General features: G+C 43.9%; 1 protein-coding gene across 1 annotated transcript in view; it reads right to left on the bottom strand.

Annotated features, from left to right (window-relative positions):
- The window catches only part of FHL1 (four and a half LIM domains 1), a 95,265-nt gene extending 69,190 nt beyond the window's left edge, over positions 1 to 26,075 (bottom strand). Inside the window, exon 1 of the mRNA XM_075323747.1 lies at positions 26,055 to 26,075. The gene's annotated coding sequence lies outside the window, so the exon portion shown is untranslated. The remainder of the gene's footprint in view (positions 1 to 26,054) is intronic.
- Between the last annotated feature and the right edge of the window lie 692 nt (positions 26,076 to 26,767).

Genomic DNA, 26,767 nt, shown 5'->3' with positions numbered 1-26,767 from the left:
GCAATTCCACATACAACCTGTTGTCAGGTGTGGTGCTGTTTAGAGAAGAAAGCAGGCATGTTTGCCAATGTTGCCAGAAGAGCTGTAGAGGGTCATTATATGTATTGTGTGACAACCCATTCTTATTCCATGTGTCCCCCAGGTAAAGTAAAAAAGCCTTTACTCACCTCCGCGGCCAGCGTGGTTCCGAGGCTCATGTGGGGTTGTAACGTAAACCATCATAATAAAGGAGCTCGGCATCTTTTGCTGCCCGTGGGTAAGACCGCATGAATATCAAGTTCCATTAAAGTGGTTGTCCACTACTAGGACAAGCCCTTCTGATTCCACGTTTCCCCCACATAAAATAATAAAGCCTATACTGCCCTCTCATACCGGCGCCCTTCCAACTGTGCCAGGTCTGTGATGTCCGCGAGCCCAGAGTCCAATCAGCAGCAACTTCTGGCTCCCCGCCTTTGGACCAATTGAGCAAATCAACAGGAAGTGACACAGTGGCTGACACTCACTTCCTGTTGTTCCTGTGTCCAAAGGTGGGAAGAAGGAAGCTGGTGTTGATTAAATATGGAGCACGTGTAACGAAGTGTGCGAGGCTCAGCACCACTAGAACAGCGCCGGACGCAGAAGTATAGGCTTTTTTTATTTTACCCTGGGGAAACGTGTGGAATCAGAAGGGGTTGTCCTAGTAGTGGAGAACCCCTTTAAGGTAATTTCACCTACTCAGCGCTTGACATACATCTACTAGTAGATCCCAATGTATTGGGCCACGTGCACACGTTGAGTATTTGGTGAGTTTTTTTTACCCCAGTATTTTGAAGTTTTGCTGCTTTGCTCTATGCACTATGTCAAAAACATTACGGAGGGACACAACTGCACAAAGTTATTATCGCTCCACTAATAGTTTTGGGGAAAACACATTACATCACATCAGTGGCTCATTTCCAGCTGCTGATATCACGCAGATCTATTGGAACGGGGGTATGCAAATGAAAACATGCATTTTGCCTGAACAGAAACCTCAAGAGCGCTTGTGCAGCCATCTGGTTAAAATTCCCTTCCCGAGTAAATGTAATCTAAATGGAACACGAGGTGCCTTTTCCTGCCGGAGTCGGTGCCAAAAAAATTGTCAGCTTTCAGCAGTTTTACTTTCTCCTTCACCAAGTCAGAATTTAGTTAAACCTTAACGAAATGTCACCCAAGCAAACATGCCAGGCCTAATTTGGTAAAGAAAAATATGTTACAAGGAACAGTCAGATTTTCCCCGCTCTTCGTGTATTGTGTTCTCCAGCAGGGCGATCGCAGACCCCATGACGGTCCCTCACCGCTGATCTGGCTTTTCCCATTCAGGGAATCAGACATTATCTCCTTTGGAAAAGCTTGTCTTTGTATGTATTATTTATTACATGGCAATACAAATAATCAGCTGTCCATAGACTACAGTGATGAAAACAAAACACATGGGGCATCCAATTTTAGGCAGGACTTACCATACCTAAACCCTACCACCTTTTCTCCAGTTTGCAGAACTGTCTTGCCAATATCGGGATTAATGGCAAATGTGGAACCCCCAACTATGACGTTCACAATATCCCTCCCCAGGTCCAGCACTGAGTCTCCACCGCTGCTCCCAATATTTTATAATATCTGCAGCGCTGATGTCATGTGGATAGTGCTGCAGCCAAACCGTGAGCTCAGTGGCTCTGCCCGAGTTGATGGCAGAAGTCACTCAGAGCCGCTACGCTCACTGATTGGGTCAGCAGCCTATGTCTGCAGACAATAACATACACAACGAGCAGCGGCACAGACTCAGTGTTGGACCAGGGGAGGGGGAGAACAGCCCTATATATTGGTTTTTAAAGAGGACCAACCACCAGGATTTTCCTATATAAACTAAAGCCAGTGCTATACTGGCGCTATCATGCTGATTCTATACATACCTTAAGTTGTAAGATCGGATGTATAGTTTCTAAAATACAGGCAAGTAAAGTTTGTGAAATGTACTGTTACTTGATTGATAGGTGCAACAGAATATTTAATAGGTGGGTTGGGTTTGCTAGATATTCCCGCACCTGTCTGTCCTTTCTACCTCTTCTCCCCTGTAATAACAGAGACGGGGGAGGAAGGACAGACAGGCAGACAGTGGAGGGAGTAACTAGCAAAAACCTAAGCCACCTATTAGATATTCTGCAGCACCTATCAATCAAATAACAGTGTATTTCACAAACTATACATCCGATCTCACAACTAAAGGTATGTATAGAATCAGCATCATAGCACCAGTATAGCACTTGTTTTAGTTTATATAGGAAAATCCTGGTGGTTGGTTCTCTTTAAAGCAAAGTGAAGCCGGGGACAGAGGTTTTCCAAACAATGAAAAACTCCTTAAATGCTGATTAAAGGGAACCAATCATCAGGATTTTCGTGTATAAGCTGCAGCCAGTGCAGTACTGGCACTATCATGCACAGTGTGTACATACCATCAGGGGGCAGCTCGGGTGTTTAGGCAGTGAAATACAACTTTATAAAGTTTGAAATTTCGTGCACTTTTTGATTGACGTGTGCACCTCTCTGTTAATGTCCGGGCGGGTTATGCAGGAGTTCCCCGCCCCCCCACCAGCCTGTTCCTCCCTCTCTCCGGGCTGGTTATGCACGTGTTCCCCGCCCCCCCGCGCCGCCTGTTCCTCCCTCCCTCCCTCTGGCTGTAGTGTATGTAAATATCTAATCTTCAGAAACATGGCGCCGGAGTGGGCCTCTGCGCATAGCGCTTATCTCCGGCGCCATGTTTCTGAAGCCCCCGCATTACACAACTTGGTGTCTGAGAGGGCGGCGCCACAGCGATGTAACACCGGCTGGTGTGTTGGCCCGGTGTCCTGGGGCGGCACGATACAGGAGCAGCAGGTAATCGCGTCCTCCGATCAGCTGTTCTGCAGTCCTGTTGTGATCGCGCTCGCTCCTGCGGTCACAACGGGATCTGAAGGAGCGAGGGCGCATGCGCCGCCCTCTAACACCAAGCTGTGTGATGCGGGCTTCAGAAACATGGCGCCGGAGATAAGCGCTGTGCGCAGAGGCCCACTCCGGCGCCGTGTTTCTGAAGATTAGATATTTACATACAGCCAGAGGGAGGGAGGGAGGAACAGGCGGCGCGGGGGGGGCGGGGAACACGTGCATAACCCGCCCGGACATCAGGAGAGAGGGAGGAACAGGCTGGTGGGGGGGCGGGGAACTCCTGCATAACCCGCCCGGACATTAACAGAGAGGTGCACACGTCAATCAAAAAGTGCACGAAATTTCAAACTTTATAAAGATGAATTTCACTGCCTAAACACCCGAGCTGCACCCCAATGGTATGTACACACTGTGCATGATAGTGCCAGTACTGCACTGGCTGCAGCTTATACACGAAAATCCTGATGATTGGTTCCCTTTAAGATAGAAAAATATTTGAACACACAGTGCAGTGTATTACAGCACATGGGGCTGTGAATTATTCAGAAAGCCCATCCATAGTTCACGCTTGTCCACGAATGAAAGAGCCTACAATGGACATGTGAGTTTAAGAAGTAGGGAATGGAATATATGTATATAAACCTGAGGGAAAGAGAATATAGGTAACACTATATGAGTGTAGTGTGTATGGAATAAGACTGTAATGGCAGTTGGAGTGTCTCACCTGGGAAAGTTGTGCAGATAAGGCGCAACTCCATAAACGTATTTGCTGAAGGCGAAGTTGATCTAATAAGCTGTAAAAAAAATCCTCCAAGATAGATTCTAACAGAAGGCAATATAAGGATGAATGATCCAGGCACTGAGAGCTCGCAAAAAGGAAAAAGATTCCTCAATAGTGGGTGATTGTGCTTTAAAATTATTTTTTTGACAACCAATGTGTTTCAGCTGCAAGCAGCCATACTCAGGTGTTTATGCTCGGTCTCCAGGAGGTGGTCATGTTTGGAGGTTAATCATGTTTGGAGGTTAATCATGTTTGGAGGTTAATCATGTTTGGAGGTTAATCATGTTTGGAGGTTAATCATGTTTGGAGGATAATCAAGTTTGGAGGATAATCAAGTTTGGAGGATAATCATGTTTGAAGGTTAATCATGTTTGGAGGATAATCATGTTTTGAGAATAATCATATTTGCAAGATAATCATGTTTGGAGGTTAATCATGTTTGGAGGTTAATCATGTTTGGAGGTTAATCATGTTTGGAGGTTAATCATATTTGGAGGATAATCATGTTTGGAAGATAATCATGTTTGGAGGCTAATCATGTTTGGAGGCTAATCATGTTTGGAGGATAATCATGTTTGGAGGTTAATCATGTCTGGAGGTTAATCATGTCTGGAGGTTAATCATGTCTGGAGGTTAATCATGTCTGGAGGTTAATCATGTCTGGAGGATAATCATATTTGGAGGATAATCATGTTTGCAGGATAATCATGTTTGGAAAATAATCATGTTTGCAGGATAATCATGTTTGGAGGTTAATCATGTTTGGAGAATAATCATATTTGGAGGATAATCATGTTTGGAAGATAATCATGTTTGGAGGATAATCATGTTTGGAGGATAATCATGTTTGGAGGATAATCATGTCTGGAGGTTAATCATGTCTGGAGGTTAATCATGTCTGGAGGTTAATCATGTCTGGAGGTTAATCATGTCTGGAGGTTAATCATGTCTGGAGGTTAATCATGTCTGTGTTAGGGTACCTTCACACTTAGCGATGCAGCAGCGATCCGACCAGCGATCTGACCTGGTCAGGATCGCTGCTGCATCGCTACATGGTCGCTGGTGAGCTGTCAAACAGGCAGATCTCACCAGCGACCAGTGAACAGCCCCCAGCCAGCAGCGACGTGCAAGCGACGCTGCGCTTGCACGGAGCCGTCGTCTGGAAGCTGCGGAGACTGGTAACTAAGGTAAACATCGGGTATGGTTACCCGATGTTTACATTAGTTACCAGTGTGAGCAGGGAGCAGGGAGCCGCGCACACTGAGCGCTGGCTCCTTGCTCTCCTAGCTACAGTACACATCGGGTTAATTAACCCGATGTGTAATGCAGCTACATGTGCAGAGAGCAGGGAGCCGCGCACACTGAGCGCTGGCTCCTTGCTCTCCTAGCTGCTGTACACATCGGGTTAATTAACCCGATGTGTACAGCAGCTACATGTGCAGAGAGCCGGAGCCGGCAGCACAGGCAGCGTGAGAGCTGCAGAGGCTGGTAACTAAGGTAAATATCGGGTAACCACCTTGGTTACCCGATGTTTATCTTGGATACAGCTTACCTCAGCTGTCAAACGCCGGCTCCTGCTCCCTGCTCGCTTCATTTGTCGCTCTCTTGCTGTCACACACAGCGATCTGTGTGTCACAGCAGGAGAGCGGCTTTGAAGAAAACGAACCAGGGCTGTGTGTAACGAGCAGCGATCTCGCAGCAGGGGCCAGATCGCTGCTCAGTGTCACACACAGCGAGATCGCTAATGAGGTCACTGCTGCGTCACAAAAAGCGTGACTCAGCAGCGATCTCGGCAGCGAGCTCGCTGTGTGTGAAGCACCCCTTAGAGACTAGTCAGCCAAAATATGCTGAGCAGCCATGTTGCATCTAACAGCCATCTTGGTCAGACTTGAGCAAACTAACTTTGCAGCTAATGAGATGCATTGGCTAGAGTTCACCCCCAGAGAGGAGATAGAGATGACATCAGTATTGTTAGCAAGTATAAGAAAAAGTCTAAAAAGGTTAAATCGAATAGAAGAATACAATTGCGTCAGTTGATAGATGGTGATGTGTAGTCATAAACAGTAGGTATATTGAATCGATAAAGAAACAAAGTTGTCAATAGAGTTGTCAGTGTTTGAAGAGTTATGTGAAGTAGAGGCGCCTTCAGGGATCAGAGATGTTAGCCATGACAACATTACTGAATTAATTAAAAAGTATCATGGAGGTCCATAGGGATGTGATAAGTTTCTACCGCAATGCTCGTAAATAATGTCATGATGTATCATTATATTCTTTGTTCTCTAACGTATACGCCTTTCTCTGCAGTATGAGCTTTCCTTTGTCTAACATGTATAAAAGCCCCCACACGCCTATCGGGGACACTTCTTCTTCATCTGTTGCTAATTCTGCTGTTCTACAAGACACCTGCGTGTGTCTTCGTGCCGATAACCTGTCTTATCTGCTCTGTTGCTATCTCGGAATAAACTTCAGTCTTTGCTTGGAACGGATTGTCTACAACGTCTTCTTAGCTCTCGAGGTCTACGAGAACCTTTTTCTTTCAAGTGGCGAGCCAGCCAGGAGGAGAAGCCAGGACGGTGGCTGCCTCCAAGAAGAACCTAGGAAGAATTTGTAGACGAGAGCTAAGGACTGGAAGGGAAAAAGAAGAAAAAAGCGTGGCGCCACGTGGAAGTCACTCAAAGGAAGCCAGCCTGAAGAGAACCACTCACGAGTGCATCCCAGTCTGCCCGATTGTTTTTTTTATTTATTATAAGAGACTAAGGACTATAGAGATTTATGTTTAACTAAGAAGAAACCTCTTTGTGAGTTTATCTACAAGGACGTGGAGAACCGTTTTTGTGCCACGGTAGCAAAGAGGCTTTAAAAGACGGAGGGATACGCCTGGCAAGCGTAGTGAGTGAGGCTGGAAAGCAACTACATCTCACTTGGTCGACTCAAGCCGGCACACGGGTCTTCCATACAGAGAGGTGTGAGTATCTAACTCTTGCTTGAATCGCACTGGTTGATACTAGAGCAGACTTAAAACGCGTCCTTGTAGACCACTGAACTGATATGGAGTGGTTAAAAAGACAGGCAGAAAGGCACGCTGTCACACCCCAGGTGGAAGGGGTTAATACAGAAGTTACATCGTTAAAAAGGATGCACTGGTTTGTGCAAGAGAATAGAGAATTAGACAGAAAGAAGTCGCTAGTTAGGGAAGGGTGCCGAGTAGCGGCTTTGTGTAAGACAGTGATGGCTTTTGACCAGACAATTGAAAGACAGCCTTAGAGACAGCATATTAGTGGGGTCACGCGAAATGGAGTAATGTATGGGGAGAGAGAAGCACAGCTGAATGAGACATTAAAGCAAGCAGAGGTAGCACAAAGGGAGGGGTATGAGCTCCAGGACCTGCATGCAGCGATGAAAGAGAAGGGGGAGGTGGCACGGAGTCAGAGTGTGACAGGGAAGAAAGTTGAGGAATGGAGACTTAGGTTACAGAACTGGATGAGAGAACATATGGAAAAACAAGAAGTAGTGATAAAACATATTCAGTTGATGCAGGAGCAGTTAAAGAGAGATGCAGGGGAATCTGATGATGGGGACGATTCATCCCAGATAGAGGACAAACCTAATGCCACTTCTACCCCTAAAATAGCTCCCGGCCAGGCGTCCCTGATACATCTTAAATTAATTCAAAACCTGCCCAATTGGGATGAAAGTAAAGGGGTGTTCTGTAATGTTCTAGGTTTTGAATCATGGTTGAATAAGTTTCAAATTGAGTCCACAGAGGATGCTGCCCTATACTTTCTGTCCTTTGTTCCTCCTGAATTTTTGTCCCACTACAAAGTACAAGAAGGAAGAGGGATTCATTATGACCTTACAGATTCTCAGGGGAGGATGAAGTTAGTGATCTCCCAAAAGCCACGAGGGAGAAAGTCTAATCCAGGATTGTTAGAGTCCTTCAAAATTAAGAAAGGGGATGAGCTTAGAGTTGAAGCAATTAAGTGGGTTGCAGCCTGGTGCGTAGTGTTTGACAAGTTATTGAGTAGTATGGATCAAGGGAATAGAAATGTGATGATGGAACAGTTTGTGAAGAAATTACCCTTTGACGGGGCTTTCAAGTAAGGGGTTTTGAATAATGCTGAATCTATTGAGGATGTAGTCGAAGCCTTGTTAACCAATGTCAGAACCATGCAGTCCGAGACGAAGGGAGACGAATCTAATGTTTTTGCCTACCGCGCGCCTTGGGTTGCATCTGCTGATTCACGGAGACCAGGGTTTCCAGGGGGGGATGGCCAGCTGCCGAGAATGGGCTGGTCCCAGTCGGCAGAGCCCCCCTTTCGGAACCCCAATAGGGGTCCTCCGGTGTGTTATTTCTGTGGACAGGTGAGACATATCAAACGTCAGTGTCCTCATTTGGAGCAGAGGAACATACCTCGGGTACCATTTAACCCCCCCATGTCCCGAGGTATTCCCGGACCCCATCCACAGGGAGTAAGACCTCGTTATCCCCTCGTGGATGATCCCCGGCAGTATCAGCAGTACAATGGTCTTCAAATGGTTAACCCTGCCACTCAGGGACCTTCCGCCCCCCTAGCTCTTAATTACACAGGCTCAGAGATCAATGCTATTCAGGGTGTAGCCACCCCTCCTCGTTTATATGCTCCGGCAGTGAAGGAGCTGCAGGAATATGAGGACCGGGCTCTCGCTGATGGTCTCTTTGGGGCAGAGGTGGGGGCTGTGGGGCGAAAGATTTTCATAGACGAGAATGATGGATTTTTTTGGGCTTCCCACGGCGGGAGACACGGATTGATGCTGTGAACCCCCTGTTCCCCTCACCTTTCTTGCCCATCTTTCCCTGGGCACGGATGGACGACCATATGTCAGAGGGAGAATGGAGGGGCTATCGTGGGAAGACTTTCTCGTTCATACAGGAGCCTCGGTTTTGTAACTGGGCACAAATTGCAGTCACCCCCTGGACTGCCTGAAACTACCACTTTGGTAGGATTTGAAGGCTCCTGTATTCAAGCAACAAAAAGCTGTCCAGTGAACCTGAGATTTCAGGACTCAGGGGGATCGAAGCAAAGGGGTCTTCGATGTACTTTTTGGGTAAATCCACAGTTGGACTCCACTATTTTGGGAACTGATGTACTAGGAGCATTGGGAATTGTTGATTTATGTAACCGAGCTCTGTGGCGTGACAAGAGAGCCACTGTTTGTTCCGTTATTGTGCCTGTGGAAGAAGAGCTGGAGAGTCATAAAGTAGACATTGCCAGCTTGAATCTATGTACTGATGAAATTTTGGGGAAAATGTTGCAAATGATGCTTTAAAAGATGAATTGAAACAGTTGTTCCCAGAATTGTGGACTTCAAATGAAACTGATTGTGGTCTAATGCAAACTCCGGTTAAAATTGATGGTGATAAGCTACCACCTTTCCAGCGACAGTACCGAATTCCTGAAGAAATCACCCCGTACATACGGGTGGCAGTTTCTGGGTTGGAAAAACAGGGAGTGGTCGTGCATAGAAAGTCCCTGTGCAACAGCCCCATCCTGCCTGTCAAAAAGACAGATGGTAGCTTTCGCATGGTTGTGGACCTGAGACTTGTAAATAAGTACACTCCGTCACCTGCTCACTTTGTCACATCTGTCGCTAAAGTCATGTCGCAGCTGAGGAATGAATGTAAAGTGTTTTCATGTCTTGACATTGCAAACGGCTTTTTCTCCGTACTCATTGTTAATTTTTCCAGAGAATTTATTGTGGATTTTGCTTGCCTTGCTAAACCACTATATGAGCTCCTAAAATGTATTGAGAATGATTATGTCCAAATCATTATCGAAATCCTACAGGCCTTTGACGGGTTAAAGCGGGCTCTCACTGCAGCCATGGCATTAATCAACCCTGATCCATCCCAGCCCTTTTATACTGTTTTTCAGATGGCTAAAAGTTGTCAATCCTACTGAAAAATCCTTTCAATCCAAAATTGTTACAGAAGCTCAGATCATAGTTAAAAACTTCAGGTAGAACTCAGAGAAGCAAATTGGGAGTGTTCATTTTTCATCACTCAAGTGATCAGCCCCACAATTTTAGGAGTACATAGGTTTAGCAAGCCAACAGACAAAGGTGTTAAAAGTGTTCACATTGATCAATGCAAACTTCTTAATATTGATAAGAACTGATACCTCACTTTTATTTTTCCCACAGGTCCCTAACCATGGATCCGCCAGAGTATCTGCAGGTGGTGTTTCACACTATACAGTGGGACTCTGATAGTGTGACAGTGGGAGAAGATCTGAAGATTCCAGAATTTGGAGAGGAAGAAAAGCAGGAAACATGGATCATAAGATTTAAGGACTGTTACAGGACTCATTACCTTGGGACTCATACTTTGATTACTTTGGACTCCTACTTTGATTATTTTTTTTGTGGTTTTTTTGTTTTTGTTAGGGATATGGGCCCTCCATGTACGTGCTCAATCTGATCTCTTGAAAAAACTGGCTTACAGGTGTATGAGTCAATGCGGTCTCTCGATAATCCTGTCTATGGCAATTCACCCTTACGTATCTCAGTGCTGTAAGTTGTACTCTGGACAGAGTACAAAAGGGGGAGTTGTTAGAGACTAGTCAGCCAAAATATGCTGAGCAGCCATGTTGCATCTAACAGCCATCTTGGTCAGACTTGAGCAAACTAACTTTGCAGCTAATGAGATGCATTGGCTAGAGTTCACCCCCAGAGAGGAGATAGAGATGACATCAGTATTGTTAGCAAGTATAAGAAAAAGTCTAAAAAGGTTAAATCGAATAGAAGAATACAATTGCGTCAGTTGATAGATGGTGATGTGTAGTCATAAACAGTAGGTATATTGAATCGATAAAGAAACAAAGTTGTCAATAGAGTTGTCAGTGTTTGAAGAGTTATGTGAAGTAGAGGCGCCTTCAGGGATCAGAGATGTTAGCCATGACAACATTACTGAATTAATTAAAAAGTATCATGGAGGTCCATAGGGATGTGATAAGTTTCTACCGCAATGCTCGTAAATAATGTCATGATGTATCATTATATTCTTTGTTCTCTAACGTATACGCCTTTCTCTGCAGTATGAGCTTTCCTTTGTCTAACATGTATAAAAGCCCCCACACGCCTATCGGGGACACTTCTTCTTCATCTGTTGCTAATTCTGCTGTTCTACAAGACACCTGCGTGTGTCTTCGTGCCGATAACCTGTCTTATCTGCTCTGTTGCTATCTCGGAATAAACTTCAGTCTTTGCTTGGAACAGATTGTCTACAATGTCTTCTTAGCTCTCGAGGTCTACGAGAACCTTTATAATCATATTTGGAGGATAATCATGTTTGCAGGATAATCATGTTTGGAGGATAATCATGTTTGGAGGATAATCATGTTTGGAGGATAATCATGTTTGGAGGATAATCATGTTTGGAGGTTAATCATGTTTGGAGGTTAATCATGTTTGGAGGTTAATCATGTTTGGAGGTTAATCATGTTTGGAAGTTAATCATGTTTGGAGGTTAAACATGTTTGGAGGATAATCATGTTTGGAGGTTAATCATGTTTGGAGGTTAATCAGGTTTGGAGGATAATCAAGTTTGGAGGATAATCATGCTTGAAGGTTAATCATGTTTGGAGGATAATCATGTTTGGAGAATAATCATATTTGCAAGATAATCATGTTTGGAGGTTAATCATGTTTGGAGGTTAATCATGTTTGGAGGTTAATCATGTTTGGAGGTTAATCATGTTTGGAGGTTAATCATGTTTGGAGAATAATCATATTTGGAGGATAATCATGTTTGGAAGATAATCATGTTTGGAGGCTAATCATGTTTGGAGGCTAATCATGTTTGGAGGATAATCATGTTTGGAGGATAATCATGTCTGGAGGTTAATCATGTCTGGAGGTTAATCATGTCTGGAGGTTAATCATGTCTGGAGGTTAATCATGTCTGGAGGATAATCATATTTGGAGGATAATCATATTTGGAGGATAATCATGTTTGGAGGATAATCATGTTTGGAGGATAATCATGTTTGGAGGATAATCATGTTTGGAGGATGATCCTCCAAATATCACCACCTCCTGGACATCGAGCACAGTACCTGAGGAAGGATATTCACAGCTGAAACGCGTTGTGATTTTAAAAAAGTTTTACATTTTCTTTCAAAATAACCGATCACCCACTATTTAGTTTTCTTTGGGAGTGACCAGCACCTGGATCACTCACCATTAGAGAAAGGAGTAATGGAAGAACGTGGCTCAGTCTGATGAATTATGTTTTCTTTCACATTATGTAGACATCCAGACACGTGCAACACTTACCTGAAGAAGTCACGGACCAAATACACTACCAGAAGACAAATTGGATGAACAAGTGTGATTCTTGGAGAAATGTCGTTAGTTACAGACTAAGTACACCCCTTCATGAAAACTATGTTCTCTAATGACAGTGACCTCTTTAAGCAACTCAACGCACCATGTTCAACTGGTCCAAAATGGTTTGAGGAAAAGGAGAAAGCATCTAAGGTGTTGCCTTGGCCTTTAAATTCTGATCTCAATCCGATCAAGCCCAACTGGGAGGAAATAAAGAGAGAGTCACATGGCCGTATAACTCGGATGAGGATCACAACGCAATACTTGGAGTGGCCGGCGGCTCTCCCAACCCGAGCATGGCAACTGCATATACATGCTGTCACGCTCAAGTAGGGAGAGCAGCCGGCCACTCCAACCATTGCGTTGCGAACTTGCGATACCCATCCGAGTTATACGGCCGTGTGACTCTTCCCTAAATCTCGTCAATGGAGCATCCAGTTCCCAATTTCCCAGCTTTATTGAATCTGCTGCTAATATCTTGGGGCCAGATATCAAAGGACACCAGACGTTTTGTGGAGTCTTTGCCATGTCAGAGACATTCTGGCACTTCAATGACAGGAAAAAATAGTGTTACAAGCGGTAATATTTTTTCTGACCAATGTTAACACGGCTTTACAGAATATATATTATTTTTTTTTTATTTTTTTTACTAATGTGAACACGGCTTTACAGAATATATTTTTTTTTATGACCAATGTGAACACGGCTTTACAGAATATATTTTTTTTATGACCAATGTGAACACGGCTTTACAGAATTTATTTTTCAGCACTACACTAGAATGCATTAACCTTTTTTTAAAGTGGAATCGGCACGCCGTTATGTGTCACTAGGAATCGCGATGGATTTGATGCTTAATGACTGTGAACCAGTTAATGATGCACAAGCCCAGGATAAATACTCTTCTGTGGAGCTTGTCTGATCATTCTGCTAAATACACAGATCTCAAGATGATGTCACTCAGGAATGTAGGGTCTAGATCAACAGGAGTGGAACAGCCTGGATGTTTTCATGAATCACAAGGAATTTTTGGCTGAATTAGCTGAAAATCTTAGAATCCATATTTGGTTATAGTTGAACCTGAAGTATGAGCTTTTTATGGGGTAAAGCCGCTGAAGGTCTTGACCAGGTGCCAACTCTAGGATAGAAGTGACATATGTAGTCTCCTTTCCAGTCTTTAGCTACCATGCACACCTCATCATTTGCAAGATAAAAGAAAAGGAGAAAACTTTCCGTTGTAGAATTTACTGGTTTTGAAGGTTGAGATTTGTCTGAAATATATTGAGATAAAAAGACTAAGCTCATAACAACAGCTCCTTGCTATGAAAGTACTGTCATCCAGGGGCGGACAGTGGACCTCTTATAAAGGGAACCTGTCATGTCCTCATGCAACCAGAATCACGAGCAGTTCTGGGTGCATATTGCTAATCCCTGCCTAACTGTCCCTGTATACAGTAGAATAGATAAAGAGATCTTTAGAAAAAGTATTTTTAAAGATTCTTTATGCTATGCTAATGAGGACAGGGACTAGTCGCAAGGGCGTTAGTTCCCCCGACTAGTCCGGCATCTTAACATTTAGCACTCCCTCATGGGTTATGCTAACATGCTATTCAATGCCCTTTGCCCAGCGTCATCGGCATGGACACGCGTACCTGTGTCCGTTGTCACCGCTTCAGAACGCCAAGTTTAGGGTCACTGCACATGATCAGAATGCTATGCACCTCCGGTCATGCGCACTTTGAAGCCAGGTGTACGCGTCCTGGCTTCAAAGAGGTCTAGTATGCATGACCGGAAGTGTCGGGACTTCTGATCATGTGCACTGACTGTAAACTCTGCATCTGAAGCGGTGACAACAGACACAGGTACGCGCGTCACTGCCAATGACGCTAGGCAATGGGCATTTAATAGCATCCCTGTGGGTGTGCTTACATGCTAAAAGGGCGGACTAGTTGGGGGGGGGAACTAACACCCTTGCAACTAGTCCCTGTGCTCATTAGCATATCATAAAGGATCTTTAGAAATACTTTTTCTAGAGATCTCTTTATCTATGCTACTAGATACAGCGACGGTTAGGCAGGGATTAGCAATATGCACCCAGAACTGCTCGTGGTACTGGGTGCATATTGCACCTGACAGGTTCCCTTTAAAGCTGTAACTATATAGTAATGTGCTCTATACTCATTGTGCTGCCAAGAACATTTTTATCACATGCTTTGTTTACAAGTATAATTGCTGTTCTTTGCTCGATAAATTGGTTTTACAAAGTTACACCACATGGAGCAATTTTAATTTATAGACACATAAAAATGTGCTGAATCCCGTTCTATTTTTTCAGAAAAGTTCCAGAACACTAGCAAGGACAAAAAGTTTCAAAAATGTAAGCAAATACCATTGTGACATATATGAATTTTTGAAGCCAGAATATGGCGTATAGGAGATGATAAATTCCCCCTTGGTACTTCAATCTTTGACCTTTACAAATCAGCTGAACAAGAATCAGATGAAACCAAAAACTCTGTATAAGAATACCTGAAGAAGGCCTATTGCATAGCCGAAACGCGTTGTATTTAACTGTAAATTTTTAAGACAATTTTCAAATTTTTTAAATGTTGCACAAATAAAAATATTTTTATTGGAACTACTTGCCATTTCTTGGATTACTCACGCCTATCGGGAGACCACCCTGTCCCGGTTTATTGGATTATCCACTCGTGAAACTAAAAACAGTAGATACTTTCTTACTATAAATGTCTAAAAAGTCTTACCTTTACCAATATGGGGTGGTTTAGCCATGACTGGACACAATAAATATTGCACTAAATGTGGGGGATTATAAACCATTTTCCAAAAAGATCTCAAATAAATGGTTTTCTAGAATGGTGTCCTCCTAAAGAAAAATGTTTGCTTATCACGCAGCTGTGACCCCCCTTTTGGAAAATGTTCTCTAAACAAATGAGCTTTATGCTTATTTTATATGTTCAGCTGTGATGTGGGATCAGAAGAAGGAAATGATGCGGATATAGCAGCGCTAAACAAAATTAGCTTCTTTATTCCATCCTCATCTATTTTCTGGAAAGGCGCTGGCATTATTTTTCCAGCAATCAGCAACAGACATAGCAATGTGGATGTATCAGATCCTGTGTATGACTATGTTCACACTCAGCAATTTTGCAGCTTTTTCCAAAACCTGCTCTCGACAGTAAAAATGTTGCACTCAAAATACAAGGTTTGCTGCGCTTTTTGGTACAGCTAAGCCTCCACTTAGGTGGAAGCATCACAGGTGCAGGAGGAGCAAATCACACACACTTCCAAAACATGGAGGGGGCGATTGCTAAATGGTAAAACTGCACACTGATGGCTTGCATAGAGCACTGTTCACACTTGCAGATGCACAGTCACAAACCCGCAGCCTATTAGGTGACGCCCATACTATTAGATCAGGCGGGCTGCCAAGCCGTACCCCAACTGCGCATCATACAGGGACAGGAACTCTAATATGCAAGGCCTAACAGAAAGGGGCCTGGCTGTATCCTGTACAAAAAATGAGGTTTTTAGTTGGTGTTATGGCTATAAGATGGAAGCCTACAACCCTCGTCACAGGAACCTCATGCTGTAGGTCCCTACACTATATACAATATAAAAAGCAATAAAAAAGGATACAGCCAGGCCCCTTTTTGTTAGGCTTTGCATATTAGAGTTCCTCTCCCTGTATGATGCGCAGTTGGGATATGGAGAAACCAAGGAAAAAAAAAAATGTATAAACATACCCTGCTGTAACTAAATAAAAGCATAGTGCATATAAACATAGGGTACTTGGTAAACACTGTTTTTGATCAAAAAAAGCATAAAGCTATCCCACCAAACGTCAAGGTGTACCCAGTTGGGATAGTACCTACACTCTCTAATATTAAAACCTTACCATGGGTCTAAAATAGGCCTCAATGTGGCTAAGGGCTGAGAGCGACCGGGTCCCAACAGGACACACACAGTCAGGGGGATTCACAGAATGAAGTGTCCAGCTCGCTGAGAAGGGGGCCACTCCCTGTTTGTACTTTTTTTTTTTTTTTTTCTCCTTGGTTTCTCTTTGTCTCATGGCCAGTGTGAACATGGTCTCACAAGTTCCATGTATACCATCTCATACTCCGGCTCACTTTTTTGTTTTTATGTAGTTTTTTTGTATTCAGTACAAACAGGGAGTGGCCCCCTTCTCAGCGAGCTGGACACTTCATTCTGTGAATCCCCCTGACTGTGTGTGTCCTGTTGGGACCCGGTCGCTCTCAGCCCTTAGCCACATTGAGGCCTATTTTAGACCCATGGTAAGGTTTTAATATTAGAGAGTGTAGGTACTATCCCAACTGGGTACACCTTGACGTTTGGTGGGATAGCTTTATGCTTTTTTTGATCAAAAACAGTGTTTACCAAGTACCCTATGTTTATATGCACTATGCTTTTATTTAGTTACAGCAGGGTATGTTTTCACATTTTTTTTTTCTCCTTGGTTTCTCTTTGTCTCATGGCCAGTGTGAACATGGTCTCACAAGTTCCATGTATACCATCTCATACTCCGGCTCACTTTTTTGCAGTTGGGATATGGCTTGGCAGCCCGCCTAATCTAATAATATGGGCGTCGCCTAATAGGCTGTGGGATTGTGACTGTGCATCTGCCACTGTGAACAGCGCTCTATGCAAGGCATCAGTTTGCAGTTTTACCACTCAGCAATCGCCCCCTCCATGTTTTGGAAGCGTGTGTGTGATTTGCTCCTCCTGCACCTGTGATGCCTCCACCTATTGAGGGCTTAGCTGTATCCTGCTGGTGTAGTAGTTTTTGGCCTAGGTAACGTACAGCTGCAGTTCCATCTTTGCTGTAAGTAATCAAATGTATTCCTCTTTTTTGTCGCTCTTTTACTTTCACAAAAAAGCAGCAAAATCTGATTTTTTTGTTTTCACTTTTGCATTGATTTCTATAGGTGCAAAAACACTGAAAGAATTGACATACTGCAGATGCAAAAAAATCCTGAAGTTCTCAAATTTAGTCAGTAAAAAAAACAAGTGTGAGAATGACATTTCTGATAACCCCGCTTTTGTAGATACTGTAAAACGCAGCTTTCATCTGAATAAAACGTAAAAAAAACAAAAAAAACATTGCTCTGTGTGAACATAGCCTTATAACCATCCTATCAACTAGGGAGGATTCTGTATTCACATATTGGGTGGCTCTTAACACCTTCAAGTCAAAACCATGACCCAACACTTTTTAAGACAAGTGTCTACAGATGAGCGAGCCCAAACTGTAAAGTTTCGGGTACATACCAAACACGGACTTTTACAGAAGAAAAATTAGTGTCCAAGTTCGGAGTTCGTGTGCTGTACGTATGCAAACCATTCAATCGAGCACTGAGGTGCTCGGGACGCTTGGTCCTTAGCCCAGTGTGAGCCACTTGCAGTCTTTGAATGGCTCTCAATGGGGCTAAAAACAACATTTTTGGATTTAGTTATCCCAATGAAAAACAAAACCCTTTCCTCCCTCCTCCGAAAGTGCTGTATGCTGGCATAAAGTCAAATTGCCCAATCATTGACTTCCAATGGGATTCAGGTCAAGTTGGCGGCCCGAACTAACTATGGCTAGGGTTTTCTTCAGTCTTCGTTATTGACCTGTCCTTTCACATCTCCCTCCTAGATGCTGTTAATCACAGCTCAGAAGCATCGGAGACTGATCTGGTTCTGCTAGTAGAAGACTACATAAGTAAGGATGGTTGACCTTGGGGAGATGGCAATGCTCCCACTAGCCAGTTTCCTACTCCACACTGAGGAGGGGCAAATACCCCGAAACAGCTGTCTGTGGATGGATACCATGTTTGGCATAGGTGGTCTCCTTGACTGGAGACTGCCCTTCCCGTGGTTGTTCCTTCCCGGTGAAAGACCTGGCTAGTTTCCTGCCAGCATTGAGAAACATGTGATGGCGTCTCAGCGGCATTCTTGTTTTGCATATTTTCCCAGGGGGCCTTGTTCTAGTGTCACTGCGTTGAGAAACACGTGATGGTGTCTCCGCAGTGTTGGATGTTGATCTCCCCGAGGTCAACCATCCTTACCTATCTAGTCTTCCTGAGTGAATGGGCTGTGGGTGGTGTTTCACCGCTCGTCACAGCCCAGCGTGTCTCCTGCTTGCGTGCTCTGCAGTGAAGGAGGAGGGAGCAGGGAGATGATGGGCTGTGATGCTGGGTTGTGATGAGCGGTGAAACTCTGCCCACAACCCAGTCACTCAGGGAGACTGGGGTCGGGCTCAGTGATGTCAGGTGAACAGGAAGTTGACGTGACATCACCAGATCCCCGAGGTCATGGAGCCCGGGGGTCAGGAATGAAATAGCACCGCTCACAGGCACTATTGACAACAGAAGGTATATGAGAGAAACATTGTTTCTCAACATAGTATTGATGTGGCCAATAATGAATATGGGTGATCCACCCCTTTAACTACTATAGCATCTCTTTAAAGGCCAATTCACCCCCCAACTAAAAAAAAACAAAACAAAAACAAGTTTTCCCCTTTTGAAGATAGCAGAGATGCAATTGCTCGCTCTGCTCTCTTCGGCAGTCCCATATGATGCAATTAATGGAACAGATGTCACGCGTGCACACCTCCACTCCATTCAAGACGCCCATTCTCAGGGTTCCAGAGCCACGATCAGCAAGTTATCCCCTACAGTGCAGCACGGTGGATCAGTGGTTAGTAGTGATGAGCAAATAGTTCGATATTCGGGTGCTCTTAACGAGCATTTGATGGTCGGATGGGTGTGAATTGTGTATCCGGGAATAATGGAAGTCAATGGGAAACTTGAGCATTTTTCCAGAAGATTTCCCGGAAAAATGCTGGAGTTCCCCATTCACTTCCTTTATACTCAGATCCTCGAGTTGTGCCCATCTGAGCATCAATCGGTCGTTAACAACAGTACCTGAGCACCCGAATACTGAATTATTCACTCATCACTAGTGGTTAGCACTGAGGCGCTGGGTCCAGGGATCAAATCCCACTAAGGACAACATCTGCAAGGGACTTTTGCAATGAATATGAAAATTTACTTGTCAACAACAGTTTATAGTAGGTAAGAAATGATGAGAAAGGTAGAAAGAAAAAAGAAAGCTAGGACAAGAAAGCAGGTTGTTTGTTGCGGTCATTATGTCTCGGGATCCATCCTCACAGGTTCTAAACTCATGAATACCCAATTATTGCTGGCAATGTAGGTCTACCCTGCCATGCTGATAATTAAAAGGAATTTCTGCTCACCCGCACATAATGCAGCTGTCACCGTCTGCCAAAATTGTGCAAAAGTGGGTTTATTTATAGGAATTTAGGCACTACTCCCTATGGCCATTAGCAATGTTGGCTCCGATACAATACTTCTACAGTCAAATGTTATGTAACGCCCCGTCATAAAAAAGCTATTACCTCTACCTGTTATTTTTACTGTTCAGTACAAATTGTTTTATGATGTGATACCACAATTTAACTGGATGTGTTATAAAGTAACCTTCATTTTAACTTTTTTTCTTAATATATTTTTTAATGGTTCAGTTGAATAGATGACATTTTGCAATATACCTTTTCAGAGAACGCAGCTTCCTTCTCCAACCGGACTGATCATTTACACTTAATGCATGGGTGAAATCTCAAGTAATACACATTTTCAGATTACATTGCAAAATTGTTTTGCAAAAGCAGTGACATAATCTAACTTGTCCAAAACTAGAAAAAAAAACAAAGTGACGGAGAAGAAACGATTGCCGATTGGAACAGTCTTCTTTGTACAGCGCCTTGCGAAAGTATTCGGCCCCTTTGAATTTTTCAACTTATTCCCACATTTCAGGCTTCAAACATAAAGATAAAAATGTTAATGTTCTGGTGAAGAATCAACAACAAGTGGGACACAATTGTGAAGTTGAACATAATTTATTGCTTATTTTAAACTTTTGTAAAAAAGAATAGACTGAAAATTGGGACGTGCAATATTATTCGTCCCCTTTACTTTCAGTGCAGCAAACTCACCCCTGAAGTTCATTGAGGATCTCTGAATGATCCAATGTTGTCCTAAATGACTGATGATGATAAATATAAGGCCCTGTGTGTAATCAAGTCTCCGTATAAATGCACCTGCTCTGTGATAGTCTCAGTGTTCTGTTTAAAGCACAGAGAGCATCATGAAGACCAAGGAACACAACAGGCAGGTCTGTGATACTGTTGTGGAGAAGTTTAAAGCCGGATTTAGTTACAAAAAGATTTCCACAACTTTAAACATCTCAAGAAGCACTGTGCAAGCGATCATATTGAAATGGAAGGAGGATCGTACCACTGCAAATCTACCAAGACCCGGCCGTCCATCCAAACTTTCATCTGAAACAAGGAGAAAACTGATCAGAGATGCAGCCAAGAGGCCCATGATCACTCTGGATTAACTGCAGAGATCTACAGCTGAGGTGGGAGAGTCTGTCCATAGGACAACAATCAGTCGTACACTGCACAAATCTGGCCTTTATGGAAGAGTGGCAAGAAGAAAGCCATTTCTCAAAGATATCTATAAAAAGTGTTGATTAAAGTTTGCCACAAGACCCCTGGGAGACACACCAAACGTGGAAGAAGGTGCTCTGGTCAGATGAAATCAAAATCGAACTTTTTGGGCACAATGCCAAACGATATGTTTGGCATAAAAGCAACACAGCTCATCACCCTGAACACACCATCCCCACTGTCAAACATGGTGGTGGCAGCATCATGGTTTGGGCATGATTTTCTTCAGCAGGGACAGGGAAGATGGTTAAAATTGATGGGAAGATGGATAGAGCCAAATACAGGACCATTCTTCAAGAAAACCTGTTGGAGTCTGCAAATGACCTGAGACTGGGACAGAGATTTTTCTTCCAACAAGACAATGATCCCAAACATAAAGCAAAATCTACAATGGAATGGTTCACAAATAAACGTATCCAGATGTTAGAATGGCCATGTCACAGTCCAGACCTGAATCCAATCGAGAATCTGTGGAAAGAGCTGAAAACTGCTGTTCACAAACGCCTCCATCCAACCTCACTCAGCTCCAGCTGTTTACAAAGGAAGAATGGGCAAGAATTTCAGTCTCTCGATGTGCAAAACTGATAGACACATACCCCAAGCGACTGCAGCTGTTATCGCCGCAAAAGGTGGCACTATAAAGTGTTAACTTAAAGGGGACGAATAATATTGCACGCCCCAATTTTCAGTTTATTATTTTTTACAAAAGTTTAAAATAAGCAATAAATTTCGTTCAACTTCACAATTGTGTCCCACTCGTTGATTCTTCATCATAACATTAAAATTTTTTTATCTTTATGTTTGAAGCCTCAAATGTGGGAAAAGGTTAAAAAAGTCAAGGGGGGCGAATACTTTCGCAAGGCACTGTGTGTGGTAAGCTGGAGATAGGATGATACTGCCAGTAAAAGTGGTGCAATAGTGGGGCGAAGTTGAAAAATTCAAGAAGGCCGAATACTTTCACAAGGCATTGTATATGGAGGATTAAAAAAAAGTGGCATACTCAGGGCAGAAACAGTAATAATATAATAGGAACTAAAGCTGGGCACTTTTGCCCTGATGGCAAATCTCCCTTTAAAGGGCATGCACTCAAGACATCTTTTTCAGGCAGATTTAGCTCTTAAAACTTAAAGTGCTAACTAAACACTTAGAAAAAACACATTCTGATCTATGTAAAAATGATGTTCTGTCTTTTGGGCATCTTAACCACTTTTTCCAAAAGCCACAAGCAATTAAAAAAAACTTCCTGGACAATTCTTCAGGCATTCTCCGCTCTGAAGACCCAGGTTGCCTTTTTCAGGGCTTTGCCATCATTTTTGCCTCAAGCAGTTAGTTATTAAAAAAAAAAAAAATAAAAAAAAAATAAACACAAAAGCAAAAAAGATGGCACAAAAATGTTGGAGAAATGCTTAAACCCATGCAACCCATGGCAGTCAGGGAAAAAAAAAACACACTAAAAAAGATGTTTCAGGTAAAAAAACAAAAACCACCGGTGCTTCCTGAAGCATCTTCCTCTTTAAAAACTTGGCAGGTACATCCGCCTGTGAATGATTTTTTCTGCACACACCCTAGAGGGGGTTACTGTTATATCCAGTTGGTTTGCGAAGAAGATACAATGGTGTCCTGTCAGTGGCTTAACTAAAAGGGAAAAGAGGGGCAGAAGGAATTGTCGCCTGAGCCCCGTAATCACAGGGTCCCCCCCGGAGCCACTGCTACTGTAAACTGTATTGGTGTGTGCCGCACTCAGGCTGCGTGCCCATGATCAGAGTTTGCAGCGTTTTGGATGTAGAGTGTGTTCACTGCGTCCAAAACGCTGTGTTGTACAGTACAAGCACAGTGGATGGGATTTCTGAAAATCTCATGCCCCGTGTGTGGCCCACAGCAAACACTGACCTGCGATTCGACTTTCCGAGCCGCAAACTTGTCAATTATTTGCTGAGGAGTCGCAAACGTTCTCCGCAGGGAGAACACAAGCGAGAGTCCGCAGTGCTCTGAACCTTAATCATGGGCACGAGCAGGTGCTGTCTCCTGTAGTGGAGATTCACAGCCGCACAGGTCAGGACCCACTGCCCCAGGACACAGTGCGTCCTAATCGTGGGCACATACGCTTATCCTTACCTTGCTCTATTCTGTAGACCGCAGAGAGACTTAAAGGGAATCTATCACCTGGTTTTGCCACCTAATCTGAGAGCAGCATAATGTAGGGGCAGAGATCCTGACTCCAGCGATGTGTCACTTACTAGGCTGCTTAGTGTAGCTTTTATAAAATCACAGTTTAATCAGTGGTAGATTATCATTGCAGGACTAGTTGGCGTGCTGCATGTAGTCCAGCATATTCATGAGTTCTGTATAACTGCTAGATCTGCAGCAGAGAAAACATTGATTTTATCATAATGACAGCAAACAGCTCAGTAAGTGACACATCACTGGAATCAGGGTCTCTGTCTCTACATTACGCTGCTCTCAGATGGGAGAGCAAAAACCTGGTGACAGATTCCCTTTAATCTACGTATAGCGATTTTCAGTAACAGCCCGGTCATCTATAGGTTCCCCTATACTTATATGTAGTTGTAATCTGCATTACCTGGTTAGGGGCCACTCAGATGTTTCGCCCCCTGAACTGAACCCCCAGCTACACCTCTGTGACCAGTGCAGGCAATGCTCTGTGAGTTTGGCCTCCTGGATTCCAGACTGATACTTTGGAGGAAGCTATGTAGGATTTGCCCAGTTCCTGATATATTTAGATTGCATACACTCGGCAGCTGAGCGCAGGATTAGGGATGTACAAGATGCAACCTGTGAATGCAACCGAGTGTTCTCATTCACTGACAGCAAGCACATTTATTGCTAATAGTGAGAAAGCGAAACACAAAGTATATTAGAAAATTGTTTAATTTGCATTTAAGCATTAATTCAGCTTTATTAATCTAAAATTGGAAGTCTTGTTTAGAAAGGACTGAGGGAACTCAGCAGGATAATGGCCGTCTTCAGACCTGTCCGCAGTAGTCTGGAACCTACTAATAGATATATGGTGCATGCGGGACCGCAGTGTTATCCTATTCTCAGAGGACAGGAGGGGAGGAGACATTTCTCATTTATGTTAATAAAAATTACTTTTCCTTTAAATAGAGAACAATATGGAAACAGCTTTCACAAACACAATGTGGGCTCATAATGTCACTCAGCCACATAACACACGTTCTGTATCCTACAGAGGAGGATAACGGCAGGAAAAGCAATACTGATAATGATATAATCATAGCAGCTATCTAATGAACCTAATAAGTTTACAAGTATTCACAAGTCACTAACACTTGTGTATGAGAGATGGGTGATAACTAGGGATGAGCGAGCACTACCATGCTTGGGACTCGAAACTAGGGATGAGCGAGCACTAACATGGCTCAAGACTCATAACTAGGGATGAGTGGGCACTACCATGCTTGAGACTCGTAACTAGGGATGAGTGGGCACTACCATGCTTGAGACTCGTAACTAGGGATGAGTGGGCACTACCATGCTTGAGACTCGTAACTAGGGATGAGTGGGCACTACCATGCTCGGTACTTGTAACTAAGGATGAGTGAGGACTACCATGCTCGGTACTTGTAACTAAGGATGAGTGAGCACTACCATGCTTGAGACTCGTAACTAGGCATGCGTGGGCACTACCATGCTTGGGACTCGTAACTAGGGATAAGTGGGCACTACCATGCTTGAGACTCGTAACAAGGCATGCGTGGGCACTACCATGCTTGAGACTCGTAACTAGGCATGCGTGGGCACTACCATGCTTGGGACTCGTGACTAGGGATGACGGGGCACTACCTTGCTCGGGACTTATAACTAGGGATGAGTGAGCACTACCATCCTCCGGACTCATAACCAGGGATGAGTGAGCACTACCATGCTTGGGACTCGTAACTAGGGATGAGCGAGCACTACTATGCTCGGGACTCTGTAATGAACAAGCACTACCATGCTCTGGATTAGTAACTAGGGAAGAGCAAGCACTACCATACTCAGGATTTGTAACTAGGGATGAGCGGCCACTACTATGCTTGGGACTCGTAAGTAGGAATGAGGGGGCACTACCATGCTCGGAACTTGTAACTAGGGATGAGAGAGCCCTACCATGCTCAAGATCCTTAACTAGGGATGAGCGAGCAGTACCGTACTCGGTTGCCTGGGACTTGTATCTAGTGGATGGACGCTCGGATGGGCAAGACTTGTGTACCGAGTATAATGGAAGTCAATGGGGAACTTGAGCATTTTTTCATAAGCTCTTCTAAGTTTCCCATTGACCTCCATGATACACAAATCGAACCCATCCGAGCGTTTCAAGTACTGAGCACCTGAGCATGGTAGTGCTCACTCATGATTAGTTCTAATTACTGTAGTTGTTGGTAACACTATAATTGGGGCTGGATAGTGACAGATTTTGCAGCTGCATCATCGCAGTGTAGTACATGTGAATGAGGTCCCTATGTGACCCCTAGAGCACCTCGTCTGGATCAAGTACATCAGAAAAGTACAACTGTTTCCAAAGTTTGGTGACTTGTTGCGGCACCCAGGGATTACACGGTGACCCCATTCACCAGCATTAGGCAGCAATATAGCAGTAGTAAAGTGTGATGTTTGGCGGTGCGGTCACCTAGGTCGTGCCGAGGTTGCCACCTACCGTAGCTACAGCTGACTGCATGTGCAGAATCGCCAAGTTTTCCAAGGTGAAAACGCTTCAGAAAAACGCAAACGCTCGTTTCCTTGAAGCGTCTTCCCAGTCGTTTTTGCATTGGTGTTATTACTCTGTACTTTCAAGTATATAGAGCAGGCGGCCTCCAAATGAAGCCCCCCCATAGAAAGTTAGGGTATGTGCAAACTGCGTCTTTTTTGGCGGATTCCTATTGAAAAGCACCACTAATAATGAATATAACACAGAACATCAATCCGACATTCTTCGGGCGACTTCGTGTGGATGCCGCCCGCTCTATAAACCTGAAAACATAGAGCGAAGATGATGGTGCTGCCACAAAAATGACTAAAAGGAGGTTGACGAAGACCCCTCAGGAAAACGACTGTTGGTATTTTCCTGAATCGTTTTCTCCGGCATCTTACACACGTCGCGTGCCCATAGCCTGCCCAAATTCCAATTCCACAATTCACCAAAAAAAATGGGATGCATCCACAGTTATTGCACCTACGGAAAATTATTTTTTTTCTTTTCTCCCATTGCTCAACAAGTTTGGAGCCTAGAATGAGCCTGCGATCACAGAAAAAGACATGTCCTCAAAAGACTGCAATAAAGAGATTGATGCACAGGGGATGACAGGGTGCAGGGCAAGGCCTGTGCACTGAAAGGGTTAAAAGTGGTTGCAAAATGGCTAAAAAAAAGTAAAGAGAGAAACTTACTGTGTGCTGCCCGCTCCACCGAGAGAGAGTGAGTGACAGGCGAGCACCGCTGCGACCGGGAGCTGCGTCACCGCCCCCTGCTGGACACACACGGAACTGCTGCAACAGCTGCGCTCTGCCCCAATGGGAAGGAGCAGAGGTAGCAAACACATGGGGGGCACTGCAGAGTGCAAAGCATTGTAATGTCTGGAGAAAGGTATCTAATAACTGTACCAATATTATATAATGTATATGGCTGACTCCTGTATTCTTCATGGTACTGTTCCAAAAACATTCACTGTTCCCATTATTAAAGTGTCAGAACCACCATCAGACTGGTGGACCCCTGTGCAGAGGCAGTGCACTAGATGCCCTATATATTTTATATATATATATATATATATATATATATATATATATATATATATATATATATATATATATATATAGTACAGGAGCAGCGTACAGCACCTTGTATTTTATTACTAAGCCACCCAGTTTATTATATAGGGGCACAGTTTGGCTCTGATAACATGAAGGAGCAGTAGCAGACCTCCAATATCTGCTGTCCCCAGGCCGTGGCTGCAGGTGCCCCTTCACACCTTTTATTTCTCAGCCGCAGGTCGGCCACTGCCGGTATATCATGTATCCCCTCCTCAAAGAGCTAGAAGGGTCCCTAGTCCATACCTCCCATCTGACAAAGATAGTAGCAAGGAGCTCTTATAGTATAGCGC

This window comes from Anomaloglossus baeobatrachus, chromosome 9 (genome assembly GCF_048569485.1).
Source record: "Anomaloglossus baeobatrachus isolate aAnoBae1 chromosome 9, aAnoBae1.hap1, whole genome shotgun sequence".
Classification (NCBI taxonomy): Eukaryota; Metazoa; Chordata; class Amphibia; order Anura; family Aromobatidae; genus Anomaloglossus; species Anomaloglossus baeobatrachus.
Note: the sequence above shows the minus strand (reverse complement) of the source record. Positions and strands in the feature narration are given on the sequence as shown.